The sequence below is a fragment of the Dromaius novaehollandiae genome, chromosome 7, assembly GCF_036370855.1.
Source record: "Dromaius novaehollandiae isolate bDroNov1 chromosome 7, bDroNov1.hap1, whole genome shotgun sequence".
Classification (NCBI taxonomy): Eukaryota; Metazoa; Chordata; class Aves; order Casuariiformes; family Dromaiidae; genus Dromaius; species Dromaius novaehollandiae.
In genome coordinates, this window is record NC_088104.1 from 4,620,720 (window position 1) to 4,645,086 (window position 24,367).

At 40.1% G+C, this 24,367-nt stretch overlaps 1 long non-coding RNA gene across 2 annotated transcripts; it reads right to left on the minus strand.

Moving 5' to 3' along the window:
- Nucleotides 1-904: 904 nt before the first annotated feature.
- Nucleotides 905-22,590, minus strand: LOC135328829 (uncharacterized). 2 transcript variants are annotated; one of them, XR_010389906.1, is made up of 9 exons: nt 21,024-22,590; nt 18,822-18,896; nt 17,361-17,447; nt 15,490-15,581; nt 14,004-14,147; nt 13,096-13,162; nt 12,407-12,568; nt 10,330-11,122; nt 905-1,077 (listed from the first exon to the last, which is right to left on the minus strand). It is a non-coding gene; the product is annotated as an uncharacterized LOC135328829 (long non-coding RNA). The 2 variants fall into 2 exon arrangements; XR_010389905.1 differs by having other exon boundaries at nt 10,330-12,568.
- Between the last annotated feature and the right edge of the window lie 1,777 nt (nt 22,591-24,367).

Below are 24,367 nucleotides of genomic sequence, written 5' to 3' on the forward strand. Positions count from 1 at the left end.
AGTTGAATTCACGGTCAAAGTCTCTTTCCTATGCAGTAGTGCAGAATTTGATGAATGAAAAATAAGACAGACATTTTTCATATCAGAGAAATTTGCACAGACCCTCAAATCTTTCAACTGATCTCCAACCTGAAATGTTTTCGATCTATTCGGACGCTCCGTTTGGGAACACGGACATGGCTGTGGCGTTTGTGAGCAGACTGACAATTACCTAACATTTGGCAAAAGCCAGAAAACTTATTTCTAGTCATCTTTGAGCAGTTTTATGTTATCTAAGTTTTTGCACTTAGGAATAAGTTAAAGACCTCCAGCTCATTTTAAAAACAGTAATTTATAGCTGCACAGGCATTATGATTTTACAGTGTTTTGATAGTTACGCCTTCACTATCCACATGGAACATTTAAAAATGGATTAGAAGCCATTAATCTCGGAAATATCAGGGATTCTCAGTCTAAAGAGGAACTCAGAACATTTGCAGTTTAAGTTTCTTTCTGCATCTAGGTATATGGTTTTATTAAGGAATTAATTAAGGAAGTTTTATTTATATTATTTTATATATTATTTATAATAAAAATTATAAATTTTTATTATCCTTATTCTTAGAAAACATATTGTAGTAAAAGTACTGGATCATAAATCAGGTATCTGAGTACTCCATCATAGATACTCTTATTGACCCCGGCCACGTATTTAGATTGTAAACCATTTTAGACAGGGACTGTCTCATTTTATAATCTTCAACAGTGCTTAATGCACTGGATCCCCATATGCAATTTCATCCTCAAGGCACAATAATATCATAAATATGATCTCCTACTTCATTAGAAGCCTTTCATTTTAAAATTTAAATAGAGAGATTAGAGATCAGGTTAAATCAAATCCTTACATCCTTACATTTTCCACACCTATACCTTGAAATATGGGGGAGATTGACTCAGTCCAGATCTTTGCAGCAGGTTGTTAGTTCGCCAGTAGCTTGACTTCAGATGCTGGGCTCAAATATGCCTACACTCTTGGGAATGACAGGTCCAAACCCAAATCTGGATCCCAAACTTGCAGTACAGGCCCATATGTACCTGGAAGCAAAGTTTTAAAGAAAGAGAAAAGCTAAGATCATGAAAATCTCTGTCTGAATACTGAATGCAAAAGATTTATGAACCCAAGCAACTTTTTTTTTTTTTTTTTTTTTTTTACTTTTTGTAAAATCAAAACCTCCACATGATTTCTCCTCTATATATACACCATATGCTTTTTCCAACCTAAAAAACAAGTTTTAGTACCCCTATATTCCGAAACTTCTTAGCATCTACAGTTTCTATAAGCATTATCTGCTCTACAAATTAAGATATATTTAGCACTACTTTCTGTATAGAAAAAAATGATTTTCTCTATTTATTTTTGCAAAATGGCTTACAACTAGTGAAAGCATTGTACACAACAAAACCCTTGGGTAACGGCCTGAAATACGATTAATACTCTTAAATGACAAGTGTGTTTATTTCAATGTAACAGAATGTATACATCAGGTCAAGATACATGCAAAAACAAGTCCTACAAACTGCCAGCACAAGCCTTGCAAGATCTTCTGAGCACAATCTTCATTTAGAGAACAGTCAGAAGCATGTCAAGTAAAACACCAACAACACTAAAGGAAACTTATAAATGTTTGCAAATTCATTTTATGGATTAATGACCCTACATATCAGAATTGACATTTCCAGGACAAATCACTTCTTAATCCTACAAATATTTCAGCAGTTTTTGCTTACACCAAAGCAGAGGCAAATTTTTCCTTCTTTAGATCAAACAAGACCTAAAATCTGGGAAGATTTAACAGTAAAATAAAAACAATGGAGAATGTAAATGTTAACCATCTGCAATTGTTGTTACTGCTATTCCTTGTTACGTGATATCTCTATCAATAGCACTATAGTTTTACTTTTGTTCTTTCTTGCAACTTTTCAATCTATAACGGTTAATCATTGATAAACAAGCACTTTGACTGACTTAAAAAGTGGCAATCATCTCATCTAAATTTAACTGTGTAAAAGTCAAACACCTACTCTAAGCTACTTGTGAAGGCTCCTTCTATAGATAGTGGTGACAGATTGGCACTTCCAGAGAGAGAGTTATCCTACCTGTCTTACACACTTGCTTTAGGACAGAATTAATCACCCTCTGGAAGTACTTTCTGCTTTGTCTTGTCTTTGACTACTGCAGTAAAAATCAACACACCTTTCTTGTTGGAAAAAAAAAAAAGAGAGAGAGAGAGAGAGAGAGAGAAAAGAAAAGAGAAAACGAAGAGGCTGTTTCTGGCCTTTATCTTGCATCCACAAATGCATTTACCATAAAAAGAAGTCAGTTCCTCTAGGATGCAGAAAGTCTCCTCAAGGTTTGTACGACACAGAGCATTCCTGTGTAGAGTAGGCTAAAGGCAGATCTGGAGGGTGCAGGTGGAAGAGACACCGGAGTACAGCCAATCTTTACAATTACGATCATCAGCTGCCCCAACCCTCTGCCTTTACAGTTGGGTGAGAGGCAACGCTAGGAGGTACGCAGGAGATTATCAAACTCTTTTAGCCCATGTTGCATTATCCACAGAAACCATATTTTTATGCCACAGCTTGAATCTCAGTGGAGTTTGAGTGACAAAAATGTTTTCCAGGCTTTCACAGGAGAAGGGGACTGGCCAATAGTTATTCTTCTGCAGTAGCAGCAAAGTAAAGCGAAGCCAGCATCTCTCTTTTTCACATGAGATCAGCTCCGGCTCGAAACAGAGAAGGACCACACACCAACCGTTGCTTCAGGACATGAGCCTTAGGAGGCAATTCAACGGAAACTTCTAATACCCTTAAAATCATTCAAATGAAAAGATGCTGATGCTGATGAGGGAGGAAACATTCTTCTTGGCGTCTCTCCATTTCAAATTCTGCTATAGTGACAGTATCTGGATTAGACTCCAGGACAGTGTTTCTAAAACAGCAGGAACCCTGCTTACTGCATCAGTTTTAAATTATAAGCCTTCCAAAGATGTCAACACCACTTTCCTGGAGACTTTCCTGAAATTAAAATACTGAGATTTTCCCCTGAGCCTTTACAGAATTATATAGATCCGGCACCCAGTGCCACTATTTGTACCATGATTTGCCTGTGTTGGGTCACTGTTACTTCTTCATTTCTGCTCTGTAGTCAGCTCCACTCTTTGATGTTACTCAGTCACTATTTCCTCTCCCTTTACTTTTATCTCTGTCCTGGCATTCTTCCTTTTAGCATCCTTTCTACCAGATGGTCTCCATCTCTCCTTCAGAAGTGCCCAAAATATTCCTACTGCCTCCTCTTGATCTTCCCGCAGCAGCAAACCTCTTCATCCTACAGAGCTAGAATACCAATGGATTTATCCTCCTTGCTGCTCTGTGTCTTTCTCACACTTTGAAAAGGAATTCACTGCAAGCAGCTAACATCCCATCCTCATTATGCAAGATGCACTCATTTATAAGAGTTTACCCAGGAGAAAAATTCAGACGGGATGTACACTGGCACAATTGCAATTTTTCAAGTGGAAGTGCATCTGATGTCTGCGTGCCGAACTGAAGTTCTATGTTTTTAAACAGGAGCCTCAACTTTTGCATTTGGAAATCCATATGGATCCTTTAATCTGAAGGTCAAAACAGCTTTCATTAAAGATACTGAAAACAATGATACTTTGTATTCACCAGCATAATTATATAAAGATGATTCAATATTGTAATATCATCAGAGGATTCAACAAAGGCTCTGTATTATGTATCTTTAAGATGGGGTTTAGAGACTGTAAGATCAGGCTTCAGAAGTTTACACAGAATAAAAAAAAACCCTTGTCACAATTTATATCTTCCTAATAGGTCACTGAAAGTCTGAGGATAACAATTGCTTTTACTTGCAGCTGGCAGTACAGTGTAATCAAGAATAAAGCTCAAGATATTTTTGTGGAAGTACAAGCACTTACCAAATGCAGCATAATAATGTATTATATATTATACAAAGACGGTGAGGTGGGATTTGTGTTTGCCTCTTTTCAAGAGAAGAAAGAACTCTGAAATGACCTTCTGTTCATAAGTTACTTTGAAAAAGGCTTGGCCTGAAACCACTTCACTGCTATTGATATAGTCTGGTTTTTATACATAAATCTTAAATATAAGCATTGCTTCAAATCTAACTAAGCAATAACAAAGCTTTAGTTTTCACATTCAATTGCCTTCAAATCCTTGACTGAAGTCCCCTTGGCACTGTCACTTCAAAATCAGGATAATGCGGTATAGTGTTTCTCAGTGTCAGTAAAACAAAAGCTTTATTGAATAAATATGTGTGAAAACGCCACAAACAAACCCATCTCGGCAGATGCCACCTGACCGGCTCGCGGTGACCCTCTCCGGTGCCCCGCGCAGGCTCGGCGCGCGACGTCTTGTCGTGTCACAGCGCTGCTCGTTTCGGCAGGCTTTGTTCTTAAAGAAAACTAGCAAAAAACCATGTTTTCCTTGCGGGAACCTCATAACAGGCTTGAGGCATCAAGAAATAGCAAGGTAACCTAGAATTTCTACACCCAGGGAACCGCTGATTAAATAGGATATCCTTTTTTAATCTGCTCATTCTTTCACAAATAAAGAAAAAAAAGCGCCTTATGGTTCTGATAATCACCTAACTCCCAGTTTTGTAAGGACCGCTCACAATTCCACCCTGTCATCGAAATGCAAAGGCAGAGTGAAAAACTCAGTATTTACTACGTGGTGCCTCACTCTGCTCTGAAAAAGGATGACTCAGGAAATGTTTCTCTCTTTTCCACACATCATCTTCCAGCATATATGGCACTTCCCTGTAGTTAAAACACTAGCTCATAGATCCTATTACTGCCACAAGACAGCAGCATGCGCCAATGCCCCAGCGGTAAGGTTTTACTTCTCCTTTTCCCCCTGCTCAGGGGGCGGTGGTCTTGGACGTCTAAGCCCCTGAAACTGGAATCACGCTGCAATTAGCTGCGCACTTTCAATCGCTACTGCCAAGAGCTAAACCACTCGTTCTGGTTTACGGCAGAACGCACCAGACAACTGCTAAGGCAGAATATGCTCCACTGAATTAGATCTGATATTATTTTCTAAAAAGATTCTCACCCTTATTAATTTGCTGCAACCCCGTATTTCACTTTACTATGAAAGAGCCTCAATAATCTTCAGAAGCACAAAGAATCTAATGAAAAATGCATTTTTGTTAGCAGATGAAGTAACAAGGATTTTCAGTTGTGAAAGGTTCATTTCAATATGTTTGCACTAAAAGGCAAGACTTGTTAATTCTATTTCTGACTCATTAAGTCCATTTAAAAAAATGTACAAAGTAATTATTAAAAAGCAACTTCATGAGCTGTGGAATAAGAAACAACAAATGGGCTGTTATAACAAATACGAAGAAGTGTGAACCCGTAGTTCAAGTACCCAAGAATCACAGTGACACCAACTATCCAGAAAAGACTGTTTTTCTCTGCAGACTTTAAAGATATCCATCAGGGATGACAGTACCAACTAATAGTCAGACTGAGGTAATGCAATATTTTATCTCAACCAGAACTGGTGCTCCCAATTCTGCCCCAAACTACCTGTGCCTGTGAAGCCAAAACCATTTCTCCTCCCACCCACCACTCACGTGCAACTATAAACCCTCCACTTTCAGGTCTAGGCAGCAATGGATAGAGCTTGAACCTGAACCTGGGGCATCAGGGAGTGGAGAAGCAGCTTGGAGCCCCATGGTCCTCACCCCACCGCTTGGTGATGGTCCATCACTACACGCCCTCCACTACACATCAGACCACACGTCTCATGGTCAGCACCTCACTGGGCTACGTCCATGATCGGCAGCCGACTTTCAGCTCCTCACTATTAAAAAGGGCAGATAAAAAAAGTGAATAAATGCTACAAATTGAGGTAGGGTCAGCCCCGCAATATAAGAGATCAGACTAGACAGAGGCAGAAATAATTTACTCACAGATTAGAAGCAGATAAATGAGTGAGAGAGGGAAGAAAGGAAAATGTGCAATACTGAAAAGAAGATAAGAAAGAAGCTGTTCATCTTATGTATGGGAACCAACTGCTGAGTATGTATTTCCTATGTAATTTTGGTATCTATCCCCACATTGTTAATCTGAAACATTCTGCAGGAAGTGGACCGTCTATTCAATTTAAAATGTTGCTTGGAACACTACAGGACTTTCGGATAATTCAACAAACACATCAGACACTAAATCTGCATAGCATAAGGGCTATGGCCAGGATTTTCAAAAGTAGATGTAGATGCCCAGCTTAGAAAAGAGGGCCTGGGAATTTTGTCTAAGCATACACGTTCTTGAACCCTGAAATCACTGGTATTTCATACTTACACATTCTGCCAAGATGACTGTTTACTGCTTATATCAAAAATAAAATTTCAGCCCAGTGACACATGCATTAGTGTAAGGACATACAACATTCCACCAAAGCTAGCAAGGGCGAGCGCATACTGAGCACAAACACAAAGGTCATATCCAGCGTAATTAACATAAAAACTGATAACCTACAAACTAAGGTGACTGTTTGTTCATAAATTAACACAGAATAGCCTGGTGGGAACGGAATATGTGCATTATGTACACGTGGCAAAAGTCTGCAAGTGGCTATAGCCATTACAAGGTGAACCCTGTGCTACCAACGTGCATGTTTTCATCTGGTCTTAGGCTTTAAAATAATAGTAAAAATCAAATGCAAAAAAATTATTTTCTTTTTTGGGGGATTTGGCATATGTGCTTTAACAGACATAGATGGAAACTTCTAAAATAAATTAAGGAATGTACTTGTCAGTTTATTAATCAAAGTTTACCTGCTTCGCATTACACAGAGACAAATTAAACAAGCTACCATGGTACTCAGAAAACATCTGCTAACAAAGTCAGAAGTAATGATAAACAAACTTGAGTTCCCTTTGTGGTTGATTTTCATCCAGCTGCATTTAATTATAAAAGAGCTATCAAAGAAAGCTCCCCATTAGCAGCTAATTCAGAATGACTTCAGAGGAAAATCCCAGAGCCTCCAGTGCTCACTCTCCAACAACTTTCTCATCTCTGCAAGTGATTGAGAAGAGCTGAATTAGACCAGTTTAGTGATCAGTGCTCCTGCTAACTGCCAGAATAAAATGAAGATGATGTCTCTTTTCTGTACCTGCGATTGCTAGTTTTCAAAGCACTCTTATTGGTAGGACCGATAAGATCCAGCAGTCTGGATCTCTCTGCCAAGGGCACCAATGCCAATGAGCGGTACAAAGGTAACTCTAAAAACTGCTATATGCATTTTCTAAAGCAGAGTGTCTGCTGATATTACTGAGAAAGCAAACAAACTTGTTGTTACCCATTTTTAGATAAAGTCTCTTTGATTTTGGTATTTTCACAATGAAATTAAAAGATGATCATTTAGAAATATCTAATTCTAGTTTATGTCCATCAGGAATTTCTGCACTGATGTGGTCCCAGACCGATGCTCTGAATCAGCATGGCACATCCAAATGCTATTAAAATATAGCAGTCACTCTTAATTATAAAAAAAAATAAAATAAAAAAAGATGGATGCCTCAGGGTTTCCCCAGATCTCCTTACATTGAGAAGTACTGGTAATTCTAAAAACCTACCTAAATTCTAAAACCGACCTCAATTCTAAACCTACCTGTCTAAGTAAAAACTGGAAGTTTTTAAACATACCCAGAACTACTAGGAGTTACTTTTAAATTCTATAAAGTCAGCAATTATCGCAAACCCCAGAAGGGGTCTGTGCAGGTAACTTGTAGCGTACTGCTACTAGAAGGTTTGGCACCTTACGGCAAGAGCGCAAGTACGATAAAGTGATTTTTTTTCCTCATATTCTTTTTCTTTAGGCCAGTAGTGGGTGATTCTTCCCCAAAACCTAGCTGCTATCTGGCCAGCAAGCAAATATGAAATCAGAAACCCAGTGTGCCAGACAGGCACAGCTGTATTTGTGCTTCTGCAGATCCCAGAGGAGAGCACAGCACATGTCGGTTACTTGACTTAGGGTGGGTTGGTGAGGTGTAAGTTAAAAGGGCAGCTGTACACTCTGGGAAGTTTTCCAGATTCATTTTCTACCAATTGCTTTAACAATGCCACAAGCAGTGCTGAAGAGGTAGAGATGCTGGGTAACACAGGTAGAAAATAGAGAAACTTTTCCTACATGTTATTTCTCATTCAGTCCCCAGGCTCTCTTGAAAAATCTGTAGGCACTTTATAGAGGATTTTTCCCCTGCAAGAATAAAGGGGTTGGCTCAGAAAGCTGCTATTCTAAGAGGTTAAGGAAAGAAAAGACATTATGATATATCCACATGGTAATCACCCAAGGTCTCATGCAACTATTGCTGTTGATGAGTCTTTCTGACTCCTCTAGAAAACAGCTTATTGATGTACCTGGCCTGGAAGTTTGAGAGTCGAGGGAAGAAAACGATAACAGGGTTTAACAGACCCTTTGTTTACGTAAACATCCATCCACAATCTGTGTCTGATGGGGTGAACATACGGCTTTAATTTTACCCTTGGCACACGGATCAAACAATGTTGCCAATATCTATTGTTCTCTTCATAACAATATGCCTGGTGGTTTCAACATATCCTCTCCATTAGCTGGCTTCACATCAAGCACTGCTGTGTATGTGCTTGTGTCTTCCTAAAACTGGGATACGGATTTTTTCTTTGTACCAAATGTGTCAGAAGGCACACACTTGAGAATGGTGGTTGGCCGTCGCAGTGAGTCACGAGAACGCCTCGCTGCGGACCGCGTGGAGGAGCCGAAACGCGGGTGGGAAGAGAGGGTTGGTCTGGATTTGCAAATCCCCAGCCGTGCAGCTTAGGTTTTCCAAAAACCAAAGGAAGCGGTGAGTCAGATCCTTATTCCATTTTGTCTGAGGTTTAGCAGACCTTTCTGGATTTGGCCCACCTCTGATCGACACCAGTTCTGCTTTGGAACGTGGTCACACAAGGTAGCTGTAAAATGGGTGGGTTTTGTTGTTTTTTTTTCCTTTTTCCCCCCTCTCCTTGTTATTTCTTGCAGTTTCACTTCCTTTCCATTTGCTGCAGAAGACCGTGATAATGCTCTTTTTTAACTTTTACAAATATGTGGCTTCTGTAGAGGCAGCATAACTGAGGAGATTGGGATCTGGAGAACAGCTTGAGGAGAAACCTCAGATGGGCTCCCCGAGCCAGAGTGGCTTGTCATCTCCATGCTAATCTTCTCAGCTCCTGCCTCAGCCTCTGAAACACTCGCTCTGCTTTCTTATGTTTCCAGCAGCAATCAAATTTGACATTTCTCCTCTACATTGCACAGCGTTTCAGCCTGCATTTCCAAATATTTGATTCAAACTCCATTTAAGTCAACGGAAGGACTCTCATTGCCTTGAATGTACTTGAGATCTGGCATCTTCTTTGCACCAGATCATAAGTGTCTACTTTGTATTTGCTAAACTTGTGAGAAAATACAGACTTCTGCTTTCTCTGGTACCATTTCCAGGGCAATGGAAGAACTCTCACTGAAGAAAATCACGAGAAAAGACAATAATTACATTTGGGCCATTCTAGGAATGGACTCTCTCTTTGGCACTTTCTCTAATCCTTGTTTTGCTTTCGAAGGCTGAGACAATCTCCTAGGAGAGCCGGCTGCACCAGTCGAAGGTGCGATGGCCAAGCCACTTCTCCTGCCGGCGTGGAGGGCCGCAGTTGCGGCAAGCCGTGGGGCGCTCCAGGCCCACGGGCACGTGCAGCGTAAGGCACGATGGAAAGCTTGCTGCAGGGGCTCCGGAGAAGGAGGCAGCTCCAGGAGATAACGCCATACATCACCATAAATAGTCATCAGCAGGCAATTTTTTCCACACATTTACAGGTGGAGAGCAACTGCAAGGCTTCCTTTAAACCACAAACTACAATTTAAGGGGGTTGAGAAGAACAGGTCTAAGTGCTGCTTGTGCACTCGTATATATGCAGCGCTGCTTCCACGTGTCATAGCTACCCATGCTCTTCAGCCTATTCTTGACTGCCAGACAGCAATCATTTCTGTATAAACTGATTCTCTAAGACTATCAGAAAGTAATTATCACTGCTATGCAGAACTACAGTAGGTTTTTCTGGCAGTAGTGGCATGGCAAAAGAAAGGGAGAAGAGGCAAGAGCCCTCGTTTTATTTTCAGAATCTTTTTACTGAGAAATAGCAGCTCTAGAATTGCTCTAAACACACTGGAAAGCCTCACAGCCACAGCAAAGTCACAAGCCTAAGTGCTTGAACCCACCTATAAACAGAAGTGACTCTTCAAATCCTTTGGTGGATGAATCAAGTACTTTCCGTATATTTTTTTGATGTTGGGGTCACACCAAATATAGGGAATAATTCCCCCCAAAACAACTGTAGGACATAGGGAGACAGAGTAGCTAGAAGAACAGACATGTATGATTCAGGCCTATGGAGAAAAAAACGTTGCATTAACTTTGAAATTATGTAACACCACGGTTGTGAACTTATTATAGAATTAATTACCTTACTTGAAGTGGCACTCATTGACACATGATATTTTGTCTAATCCTCTATTGTGTATAAAAGCGCAATATACTGCAATATAAATCGTAGTTGTATTATTAAACAGCATTTTAATCAAGGGTTTTTGACAAATGTAACCACAGACTGATAACTGCTTTTGTGCCAATATTTTTATTAGGAGTTTGTCAATTTTACAATCATTTTGGTCTCATACTGAAAGAGAAAATTATCATAAAAACCCTTTGGTCCCAAATCCGTGCAGCTAATGCTAAAGATGTCTAATCCCTCCTCGCTATTGTCACATTAGGCATAAAAACATAATTTGGAACTAAACACGGTGAAAATCAGGAGTATAGCTCTCAACACAAACACACGGGTCAAGCAACAGAGTTAGTACAGGGTTACATTTCACTTGCCTCTACTCTGGGTGCCCAAAAGGTCGTCAGCAGCTGCTAGAGCTCTGTTCAGGGTGTAGCTGAAAGTACCTGCTGCAGTCGTTGAGGAAAGGGGTTTCTAGCCAAACGCCACTGGTGAACTCCAAACTGGACCTGTTAGTGAGGGAAACGAAGCAGCAGAAGCCAGACTGAAGTGAGCAGTGGCATATAATTAACATAGCATTGTCAAAGAGATCTCATAGTTTAATTTTAGTGGGGAAAATGTGGTATCTCAGATAGCATGATATGGGTGTTTGTTCACAGCTACTGTACCTGTCAACTATTATTATATTGATGCTGCCATGTTCCCCGAGCTGTTTTGATTCCTTAACAAGCAGAGAATTTTCTCTGATGTGCCATCTGTAAGGTACAGTTTACCAAAGCAAAAATTATCTCAAATTTTTAATAATTTTCAGTCAATTCCAATAAAATCCAGTATATTTTTGTAATGCTTACAAAATAATGGCAACTGTGATTTACCACATGTGCCACTGTTTCATCTGATATTCCTCTTCTCCCACTGATTTTTCTTTCCAGCACAAAGCACAATTTAAATGTCAACTTGAACTGAAAAAGTTAAGTTCCTGCAGAGATTGCTAGTATCTCACACAATCCCAAATAATTCAAATGCTTTCCACTTCTTGAACAATTTTCTTCTACTTTAGTATCCCCTTTTGCAGGTTCTAAAAGTAAAAAAAATGGTAGCAGGGATAGAGTATTGCACAGTTTGTTTACACAGAAGTGGCAGGACGAAATGTCCTTTTAAGCTTAAAAAGGAGATGGTCACAACGCAGCACAGAATTCAAAGGTCATATATTCAGCATACCAGTGCACACTGAAAGACTATGGTGGCTTTAGCAAGGCCACTGATAGTTGCATAAAAGGAGAGACAAAAAACAAGGAAAAACACAGGAGGAATAGAAAAATAGGGAAAACATTCATCTTATGATTCATATCTGCTTGCTGATCCATAGACAATGCGGATGTCCATGGCACAGCACATGTGCGCCTACTTCTTTATTCTTTCAGGAGACTTCATGCTTAGGCCCTTCACTAACGATTAAACCCATGAGGGTAATTAGAGTCATGTATTTTAGATTTAGAACGTCATTTAGAGTTTCAGCATCCCCTAGCATAGCTGTCATCCATGTCTGGCAGCGTATAAAATTCTCAATAAGCTTGTCTGTCTCCAGAGCAAAACTGCTGGTGGCCGGCACGGACACGGCCAGCACCGAGGTGCTCAGGTTGCTCTGCAGTCAGGCTGTCCCCTCCTGGGAGGTGACACAGGAGACGTTCTCAGATCTAGCGCACTGAGTCCTCACGTGGAGTCACCAGGAAGCAGTGATGCCTCCACGTAGGAATCCAAATCTCTTCATTTACTACAAAATTTGTACCTACCTTTTCCACTTAAAAACACCCGGTTTACAAGGCCAGAGAGTTTTCATCATCTTTCTCGCCTATTTTCCTTCATTTCCTATTTAGGCAGCTCTCCCTCATCTTCCTGGCTTTCTAAATGACATTCTGCACTCCCTCCAAGGTTGCACAACAGGCAAGGGAAACCTAGGGAAAACAGCCATGAGCTCTCCACTCAGGTAGACTCTTGACATGAACTAGACATCAAAAAGTTTAGTATTGTGAAAACTGAACCCTGAGATTTATCCCTCATCTGTGTCTTAGTTCCCTAAATACAACACTACTATTATACTAGCACTCACCAGGTTTTGAGGATATACATGCTAAAGACTGAGACAATCAGTACCTCCACAACTGGTGTCACAGAAATAACTTAGACTATGCTGTTCTAGAAGAAAAAGCAAAAACAACTTCGGTGTTAAAATAAACCAATAATTCACTTCTGCGCTACTTGAAAGGATGGGACTGTCAGAAAGCCAAATCTGGCTGCCTTAGTCTAAAAGAATATTTGATGTGCAATGCAAGAAAGACACTGAAAAACATGAAATACAGGAAACAGTCTAGAGTTCAACAGGAACTCCAAACTTGCCGCTGGGAGTGCAGTGCCAAAAAGTCATTTGGAAAAGTGTCTTCGACAGAGGAGTGCTCAACCAACCTGCATGGGCCTTTCCTACCTTCTGAACAGATAATTTTGTTATAGGTGAACAAGAGCCAGCTGTGCAACAGAAGTCTCGATGGTATCTGCAAGGATGGAAAAAACCTGCCATGATGAAACTGTGCCACGGGAGATTTGCAGAAGATACTGATTTGTGAAAATATTGAAAACATGAACTAAAGTCAAGTTCTATAAACTCGCAATGACTTCAAGGAGCACATGCACAACTGAAAATTAACCCTTCCTTTCCCTCTCTGGAAATCTCTGCATCATACGACTACATAAGATGTCTTTAAGGAGTTGAGGTTCTACTTGGATCAAGAGCCCAAAAATAGGCTCCAGTACTGTGTTTCTAGACTGTTTTCTCATCAGACTTCTTTAAGCATTTAAGTTACTGCAGTTTGGTGAAACTTCAGGAAAGAGTGTGTTTGACTTCCTAGACTGGGCAGTTTGTATACTGATAAAGAATATGTTTCGTTTTTCAAGATATTCAGGATGATTTCTGTTCTGGCTTACTACTCTGTCTTGCCCCAAGTTACTGGCACTAGAAATGGCAAAAAATGTGCAAGTATGCATGGGAACAAAAAACAAACATCCACTCTGGATGAGTTGTGGCCATAAGAGATTCTCTCTCGAAGGAGTAAAAGGTTGAAAATCCAGAAGAGATAAATAGTGCAATTCCATCTACAGTAAGTGGATTTCATCTACCTCACTGAAAAAAAAAAGAAAAAGAAAAAAAACCCCAAAACTCCATCATCAACAGGATAGCATGTCGATGGGAGAGAGCAGGCCTGACTCCCTAATGCATTACTCTCAGCTTAAAAGCTCTGCTGTTCTGATGACCTCTGTGGATGTAAACCAGCAAAATCAGATAATCAGCAGTAAATCAAACCCGATGTGTAATTATTAGGCATAGATCTTACATACCATCACTGTTCAAAACTCTGTAGAAGGGGGAAGCTCTTCTCCAGCCCCTACCAATTTCCAAGAGCCTTGGATAAAGCTTTTCTAGAGCTGCTCCCTCCTACTCCTACAAACGGATGACGAGGACTTCATACAGCTTGCATTTACCTAGGCGAGGTGTTGGAGGCAGTAATTAATTACTGTTTGTAGAACTCCAGATTGCTAGAAAAAGGCACTAGAGAGAAAGTGGTGTTATAAATTATTACACTTGAGAACATTCAAACTCTTCAGCTTTCCTTTGCTTGCTTCTCACAAACTTGAAGCATTTTCTTTTCCTTTTCTGAAACAAAATTTGCCCTCTTGACATGCACAAACCATTAGAGAGGCTGTATTTACAAGCACCTAACAGTATTTTTTCAAGTTTATTTTGACATTGACTTTTAATCAACATGATGATGATTGAATAAGGCAGTCCAGTGTTTCACTAAAAAGGAATATTAAAAGTACATTGATTGTGTTTACAAAGATATTCAATTAAAAAGTATAAGTCAAGTGCTGTTATTTAACACTTGACTTTACTTATTTTGAATTCTTGTGGCCCTGTTGTGTACATGGTTATATATGCAATGCTGTATGTTTCAAGTAAATTGGCTGTAAGCAATTTGATATTTTAATGAAAATAATTACAGTTTGAGTAATATGAAGTGTATCTGAAGTATAACCCCCAATGCTACTTCTCCAGAATTAGCTGTGATATAAATTATCATGATTTATTACAGTTACTCTGTGCTTTATGTGTTTGTAGGGGATCCTGGCTAGCAGTGATGATTTTTAACTAACAAAGAATTGCATTTCAAAAGCAATTTTTTCTTGGATCTCATCTGTAATTCTTCCACAAAAGTGATATGATTTAACTATGCTGCAGTATGTGATATTGCAAAGATGGCATTATTGTGCTGTCATTTTGACAGCTTACTTTAATTTACACCATTTAATGGATGAATACTTTTTTTTTTTTTTAATCTGGTGTTATTCTTTCTTAATATGCCATATGCCATCGATCCCACATGCACTTCTTTGCATAAGCATACCAAATTGTATAGGGGTATAAAGCAATGTATGTGTCATATACAACCTATCTTTTGAGTGACACATCAGAAGCTGAGGCCCTTTTTGTTCTTCAAGGATACTGTGGATCCTATGACATTTCTGAACTCTAAGTTGAAATATGTTACACAATACATCATATAGCAATTGGCATCTGTCCACCTCAGAGATGGGCACATTTCAGATATACCGTACAAAAATAAATTTATGTAAGTCATTTGCCTTGGTACAGGCAGCCCTATAGAAAGTGTAAAGATTATAATAATTGCATTGCTGCAGAAGCTAATATCTGCAGCAGCTGGTTTCAATTGCAATCACCATTTTAAAATATTTTGTCAAATCTCATAAAATATTTTCCAGTTCCCAAACATGTTTTGCCAGCTAACGGTAAGTAACTGCTCACCAATATGAATAAAGCTTGGACAGTCGCTGCCTTTGTCTTCCTTGGGGGAGTGCAGCTCGATCATTCCACTGTCAGCGGAGTTATGGGGTCACCTCCAAAGGAAACCAGAGGATATACCAGTTTGATCCAGGCCTGTCACTACCTCAGTCTTAAATGACCACAGCAAATCTCAGCTGAAGAGAACTTCCACATCCGAAATCCTCCTCCTTTATTTTGGCAACCTTCCTAAAGACGACAGAAGCTCATTCTATCCATATTACAAACAGATCAGAAGTTTTGTAGCTGCATAGGATGCCACTAAGCTCAGGAGAGAAAGTCCTCCTTCTTGGGAAGATGGATTGACTTGAGCTCAAGTACCACATGAAAACATTTACGTAGCTTCCATGTCAGCACTGGCTTTTATCTACCTTGCTTGCGCCTGTCTACAAAACCTGTGTTGACATGTCTTTCAGAGCCTGCAATCCTGGCACAGAAATGGTTGCCAATACACTGTGGGATATTCTGGCAGTAAGGGAAAATATCACGGTGCCTTTAGGGAGTGGACTGATTTAAGGAAAAGTTAATGATAATTTAGTAACAGGGTGAAGAGCAAGTTGACAATACTTAGAGAAATCAGCTTTATCTCGTAGACTGTTGTCTGCTTTCCAAGGAAACCTAAAGGTTAAATACTTTTTAAAAATAAATAAATATTTTTAAAAATAACAAAACAAAAATGATAGTCTAGTCATTCTATTCTGTTACAAAGTATTACTTTTGGACAGAATTGCTGCAAACAAAAGTGCAGCAATAACTACAGATTTTAAGAAGGAGGTATCCAGAATTGAAAGCAATTTTGTTGACATGAATTGAAGAAATACAGCATACCTTTATACTTACTTAGCTCTTTGATGTTATACACGATACCCCGTATGGCATTACAACCAACTGTACATGTCATAAAAATACAAAGATTCCATGTGGAGTAAAGCTGCAGTGAATTAATACCTCTGTCAAGGTGTATGTACCCTGCTATATATTAAAGCCATCATTACTTCAGAGTCCAATTTACACATTTTCTACACTTCACGTGACAGGGAATGTGCAAACATTCCAGCTAAACCAAGAAAAAGTTTATTTTAAATTACATCAGACTGACTACCAAAAATTTCTTGGAATAAAAAGATAGTAGGCTATTTATAAAATTATGGGCTTATCCATAAATGTTAATTTTTATGGAAAAATAAATAATTCACTTTTTTTGTATTTTTTAAGTCAAGGCAGCAAGGAGTTCAACTATGAATAACCTATGAAACTTTTAGAAGTTTTGTGTGACAAGAAGTTATGCATTTGCGCATAGTTGTAGCTGAAAACCAGGTATGGACAACTGACACATTCGTACTGTACCTACTGAAAATAATTAAGATTTTAAGTTATCTTCAGATACAGATTAAGCAAACTACAGGACATTGAACAGAAGATGAAACAATCGACATGACGTGAACACATTATTTTTCTACATATTAGTCTGAGTGGCCGTATCAGGTAGAAAAATAGCAGAGCTAAATGACAATGAAGAAAAGGCAAATGCTATTGTGTGTGAGGCAGGTGCTTTCATTTATAACAAATTTCTTATCGTTATACATATATTTTGGAAAAGATAGGTTTGATAGTGGATTTAGCATTTGCATTGGGCTTCACTGCCAGGGTAGGGAAGTTGCACCTTTTAAATCTCTGGTAGAAATTCTACAATTTACAAGGGGCAATGAGGGGCCAGCTCTCTCCCTCGCCAGTGGGGAGAACAGATTGAGAGGGTTCACAAGTTAGAAACACGGCCCTTTGACCCCTGTGATGCTGCAGAACCCGCCTCAGTACCAAGCAAAGGATTATCTTACCTGCCACCTGCGAGATGGACCTTTGTTACGTCTACGAAAAAAGCACTTGCACATCTCTGAGGTAGACCGCTTCCTACCCTATTTTCCCTATGGAAATCAAAAAACAGACCAAGAAATAAGTTTACAGAAAACTGATGAATTAAGACAAAAAAAAAAAAAAAAAATTGCCCCGACTAGCCTTGACAACGTAAATTGCTGTGCACTTCCACTCATTTCATTTCTTTTATGGGTGGAAATAGAGCTCTGGAAAAATGCAGCAGGCTTAGCGGCCCTCATGGAAAGGAGAGGGCTTCCAAATGCTAAGAAAAGCATGGAAGCAGACTCATACAGTGTCATATCCATTTCTGCTGGATTTAGTTGGTCAGCCCTTTTCCTCCTTCCATATATAGTAGGAATACACACAGTAATCTATAACATGTACATATGGACACCAGCATATTCACAGCAAGTGCCAATCAGATAAAGTAAGAGTAAACTGAAGAGGTTATAAATGTTTTTTCATAATAGTATGCATTCAATATTATTGTTAGTGTAAGAGTCCACAGACATAAATTGAAAGCTTTTCTGTTATGTGATCGTAATGCAATGACAGCAGGAAAATCATTTCAATTCAGCTTAGTAATGACTGTGTTGCACTGTCATTAGAAGGTGATTAAAAAGGCAAAGCAACTTTCACTATGAATCTATAGGGAGAACCAGATGATCAGTCAAAAAGGCTCATTCCTGCCAGCAGGTCATAAGGAAGGTAAAACATTTTCCTTGGAAGGAGGACGTGGGAGGGGGAAGGAAGGACCACAACGGTGTCAGCACAACACATCCTGCCTGTCTCATCGAGTGGGAGACGGGGGTCCTGCGAAGTCAGTGCTGCACCACCACTGCAGCTGCGTCCAGTCCCTTCCTCGTGGTTATAAAATACAAATATAGGATTACATATTTGTAAGGAGCCTCGCACAAAAACCGCTTGTTCAAAGAGATGGTGAGATGTGCTTTATCAGAGAGTCCTACCATCTTGGGTAACGCGGCACATGAGAAAAAGTGTATCCCTAAAAACATTCAAAATTTGTTTTTATACCACCCTCACAGTCGTTACTTAGCTGTCCTGAAAGATAAAAACGTGCTGAAGAACATCACTACGCGTCACGCTGCTGGAGAAAGCCCGTGAAGGAATAACACTGTTAGCTAATTGTTTATCAGTCGCTGCAAGCCCTGCCAAATGCGCAAAGCCAGACGTCCCTGCGGCCTCCGTCCCCTTTTCGGCACAGAGCTAAGAGCGCAGCACACTGAGCGCGTTTCGGGGGTTCAGCTCCGTCAGAAAGCCGGCCACAAGACTTTGAATCAAAGCACTAAGTTTCAAGCCATTCCGAAAATCTGGCACTTACCGAGATATCTAAGTACTTATGGCCAAAGTATGGCCATAACCACTAAAATATACAATTGCTGTTCATAATCAGTAGTACTTACTCACACAAAAAGTTTCATTGACTTCGGTCACAGGGAACACTAATTTCAGCTGACACTGGAAAGCATTTCTAAGACCTAGGAGACAACAATGGCATAAATATTAAGACAGAGCTATCTTTCTCCAGCAATTGAGAACCTATCACCGCAACTTCAGCAGATACAAACCAGAACCAGTGTTACTTCTATAAATATTTCTGCATCACCTCACAAGCGTAGGCGAGTGAGAGAGAGGCTTCTTTTATTCCCTGGAAAGAATAAAAACATAAAACGGTGCAGGGAAAGATGGCAGAATTCTTGGTCAGAATATAGTAATGTATTTGCAAAGCACAAAACAGTCAAGCAACGCCTGATATAGTACCAACAAATTTTGGCTTTAAGAGGTGTGGCTTTGCTCAATCTCCAAAAGCAGTCACACAATTGCAATACTCAATGTCCCAGTTTCAGAACAACTGCTATGAACTCACTAAGGGATCAGCTCTATAACACATCAACTAATTAGTCGGTGTGCATCAACTGGGTGAGAGTTATACTTGAAATTAAGCATATCCTCAAATACTTGCTTATAAAGGTCTTTTGAGCTTAGGCGCAGGGTCCTGGGTTAGACCAGACATAGCAGAGTCTTACAATATTTTCTTAAAGTATTGCCTAGCCTTGGAAACATAGCTTAGTGTCTTGGACTCTTCTCATAAAGTGAAAAGGGCCATGTGTCTTGTAAAGACTAGCCCCAAGGGAACTGAGGTAAAGTATTTTTGTAGCCTTAACACAAATTTTCCTTGTGTTTATGGCTTCATTATTTTAGTGGGTGTGTTGTTTCAGTGTGTTTTTCTGCTACTTATTTTTTATCTTTTTTACTGCTCTTTATTCTGCCCTTCTTAAATCAGGAAAATGGACTCAACAGATGATGTAGAAGTCTTTATAGCAGAGCTACTGTTTTTCATTTCTGTTTCCTGAAGCTTGAATAGTCACATGCTTAATATGCTCAAAGAACATTTCTGTAACATAATACTATTAAAGTTACTGTTAATGATGTCTGGTCACTGGAAAAGCTCCCCTTACCAAAAGGGGTGAACATTTCTAGTCATGCAACTCTATTTTGCATTAAATGTAGTTAAAGAGCTAAGACAAAATGAGTTAAAGTAATAGAACCGACAACAGAAAAATTGTTTCTGATTAGAGGGAAAACCCAGGCTTAGGATGTGGTTACTCTGTAAATGCAAAATTTGATCTTCAGTAATATCTGGCAGTGTGGAAGGAAAAAAAAGAAGGGACAGCACTGAAGATTAACACTTAGCTCTTTTAAAGCAAATTCTTCTAAGGTAGCGGTCTCTACACCTATGTAGTTGATCTCTATGCTGGTAGAGACCTACTTATGTAGTGATCAGTTGAAATTGGTATAACAGCTACTGTCTAGAGAGTCTGTTTAGCCTTGGTATTTTGTTTTTTTTTTTTAATACAAAGTGCCATTTTTGCTTGATGCCAAAGGTATGTGAACTGATTCAGCTTTAACTGGACTGCACAAAGACAGCAGCTATTGATCAAGCATAGCTAAAAAGAAGTATTTTCTATTCTGATGGCACATCCAAATTTCTAGTTTATTAATTATCACATTTACTTTACCTAATGTCAATTCACTTGCCAGATCTGCTTTACTGGTTGCTTATTTGCCTAATTAGAAGTAATTTGCATATTAACTGAGCCTGGAAGTTGCCCATACCGTCTGTGCTTAGGGACTCCAGTGATCAACCAAGTTGGTGGTCAAAGTTGTGCTAAAAGTAACGCTTAAGTAAATTCTATGAGCAGTCACCCTAAGGCAATATAAGTTGATAGTAGGGATGACTGGATAAAATAATAGGAAGCCTGAAGCTTTTCTCAAACATCATCCAAAACCTTGAGCCAAATCTTCTATAAGATGTGAAGTTCTCTCATTTTTTCTTCATTTGTCATAGCCCTTTTTTTTTCTCCTTTTGTTCTGTGCCAGAAAAAAGAAATATCAAGATACCAAGACAAAAGGCTATTTTTGGATTTGTGACATGAGAAAATCCAGGAAGGAAAGGAGACCTCATGAGAAAGCCTGTTTTCACAACATTTTTATATAGTGTTCAAAGAGCATGTGTACGTAAGGGCAGAACACGGTGCATCAGGCTAACAAAACACAAGTGAGGGAACAAAATGTACCATAACATGATGAGTTACTCTGCTTACCAAGTCAAAATAGTTGGTATGTTGCATTACAACCCGGCAGAATTGTTGCGTTCTTGTCCCACGATGCGCAGATTACATCTCCGTTGAGAGCCACTGCCTCGCACAGTGGCAAGAGCCTGTTAACGTCGAGTTGCCCGGTGCTCAGCGGCAGCTCACCTGCCTGCAGGAGCTCAGCAAAAGCCACAGCTCAGCATGGAGACGAAACACCGACTCGGCAGCTCCCAAAAGAGGCGCTGAGCTCCTGTGCGTGCCGGGAGGTGCTGGGAAGCCGGCTGCCTTCTGCTCCCACGCAGCACCGGCACCCAGCCCAAGCAGCACCAAACACGGACATCTGGGGAGAAGACAGGCAAGAGATTACAAGCAGTCTTCAACAAGACAAGTTACAAGTAGTGACGCAACCTGTTTGCTAAAGGAAAGTGGCACATCACGCTACTACAAAATTCTCCTCTTTAAGATATACCTCAATATCTCTCTTCCTTTTATTCAAATATCTAGAAAGTCAGATCGATAGGCATGCATATGGTATAATCATAGGAAATACTCAAGGTGAAAGAAGAGAGTGCTATGCTCAAAGCAGAGTAGATGAGCAGGTAGCAGCAGTTATGTTTGACTGTTTCAAACAAAGCAAGAAATGCAACAAAAATATGTACAACAGATTTAACACAGATAACAATTAGGTAGGAAATAGGAGATGTGATTGACACACAACTGAAAGCAGACTGGCATCAAAGAATATCACTTCACTGGATTATTAAAAAGGGCAACTGATGCCCCTTCTTCCCCGACTCAAACTAATGCAATATGATTGAATTTGCCATGGCTGTGATTGGACTCAGCATGGACCAAAAAAGGTACCAAAAGCACATTATAGAAATTAATTAAGAATAGAAAGTCTATCAGGCAGTGTTTCTCTGTAGTTTAATTTCTCCTTTTGTTTTCCTTTGGTCGTGGAGATTTAAAGAATGCTTGAGATTACAATTCTCCTCCTATGCACAGGGCTATACGAAAAGACAAATCCGAAACGGCGACCAAAGGTACCTCCTTACACGTGCTCCGTACCACGCTCATAGTCCTTTCATCCTACAGAGACCAGCCCTGTGAGCTGCCCCAGAGCTTGGGCAAGCGTGCTTAGGAGGGGCCATAAATGAGTTTGTACTGGGAATCAGGATCCGGCCATCACAGAGCTTCAGCAGACAGGGAGGCAGGTAACTCCCTTCTGCTACCGAGGGAGCTCCTGAGCCTGCTTTTCATACCGGTGCAGGGCTGAGGGAGCTGTTGCAATCTGGCCACGTGGGAGGACAGCAGCCTCATAAAAGGGAATCTTGGTGTCCTTTCCACCCACTCATCTAACAATTCTCCTAGAAAAGCACCTCTTGTGGCAATCTGCCCCTTACTGATGCCTGACAATCAGAGTTAAAACATTGATTTTACCGATGAAAACATAGCTGACACGTTTCATCAAGCATGTGGTTTTTACTTCAGTTCCAAAGGACTCCTCTGAAAAGTAAAAAACGATCAAAATACTAAGATCACTGCTAACATAGGCCTGTTTTTAAGTAAAGCAAAATAGTAGAGCAAAGAAAGTTTTTTACTGTTAGCACAATAGAAAATTTAACACCAAACTTTAAACAAATTGTGTAGTTTGCTTTTGCAGCAGCAAAGGAGTTTATTATTTCACTATTTCATCTCACCTTGTGTCATTAAAATATAGGACACAAGTAGTAAAACACAAAGTAAATATGCACATATCTTTACACCATGTAGTGTAGCTATAAATCTTACTCTTTGATAACAGCTGTACTATAGCAATCATTTGAGTAGTGCAGCTGCCACAACAATATCAAATTTTATAGTTAAAAAGCAGTCAAAACTTTAATGGTACAGTGGAGGTAGATATATATTGTGCTATAAATAAACATTATCTAATGAAGAAATGAAACATGTTTATTTTTCCTTGACATATCGTTCAATATCGTATATCTTCGCTCCTGCAAGCTGCTATAATAGCAGCCATTATACTTGAACATGTATAAAAAAAAGTCTACAGTTTGTACTAATTACGTTAGATTTAAATGAGGGATGGGAGAACTTCAGACAGTGTGGCCTTGCAAGCAAGGCCTTCATCTCGTTAAAGCAGTATCTTAAAATGTTATCAGAGTTAACATGTGCTGGCAGAGGTTCTGAAGTGTTTGGGAATGCAGTGAGAAAAGAGTGGGTTTTCCCCTTAGACGAGTACTTTTGCTGTGTTTGTCTGCCATGGTGTAATCGATCTGGTGAGTAGGAGACCATGAGAACTGACGTACTCGTTCAGATGAGTAGTCGCTGCCACGTTATTCAAAACCACGAAAAGCCTTTAAATGGATACGAACAAGGGAGTGGGTCTAGCAGAAGCAGGCTTGTGTCCCTTCCCAGGCGATACGTGCCTCGAATACCAGTCCCCACCAATTTGCCCGGTTGCTGGGATTACTGGCACGCTCATGTTGAGACACAGAGACAGAGCTGCTGTCGCCCTTCTGGAGACGGTCACCTACCTACTGAAGAAAGGGTGCACAAGAACACAGAAGCGTGGAAGGGATCTTCAGCAAACATACAAAGATCTCCAATTTTAAAGAGTCCACAGAAAGGGAACTCACACTACGCAAGAAAGGCCGATAAAATATTGCCTAACGCTCTGATGTTTGTTTCTATAAGCATTTGCACTTGAGTCTGGAGTGAACTTCCAAAACAAATCTCCCAGTCGCTTCCAGTGACCACACTGTGAGTCACTTCAACGAGCCATCTGGAAACCCACGAACCGGATTCCCTTCAGCTGCTGCTAAAATGAAGGTGCACACCTAATGCATTCCCACCACTAACGGGGGTTCAGTCCGAGGGACCAGACTAGTCTCAGTCCAGGGGTAACCCCGAGACGCAGGCATGGCAGATGTCAGGGCCCCAACACCAGATGTTTTGCTTTGCAGATCTACCCCTACCGTGGTGCACCACTCACTGATAGAGACGTAGCCTAAGACCACTAAAAAAAGACCAAAGGCTTTAACTATAATGTCACAAGAAGAGGATGACAAAATGGGAAGAAAGGTGAACAAATATCCTGGGCTCCTGCAACACTAGGGAATTTGGTGAACTCCATTCTCTTAAAAATTATCCCGGGGACGCGATATAGGAGAAGCTGCGCTTCCTCTCTTTCTATCAGATCCTAAAAGCCTCATTTCCAGAAGGAAGATATGACCTTGCAAGGGATTTGTCTCCCGTTCGGTACGGGTTTCTGTGAAGGTGACACACCGGCACACACCGGGAGCCGTGGAGATCCAGGGTGAGCCGATACACTGGAGACCAAATCCCTG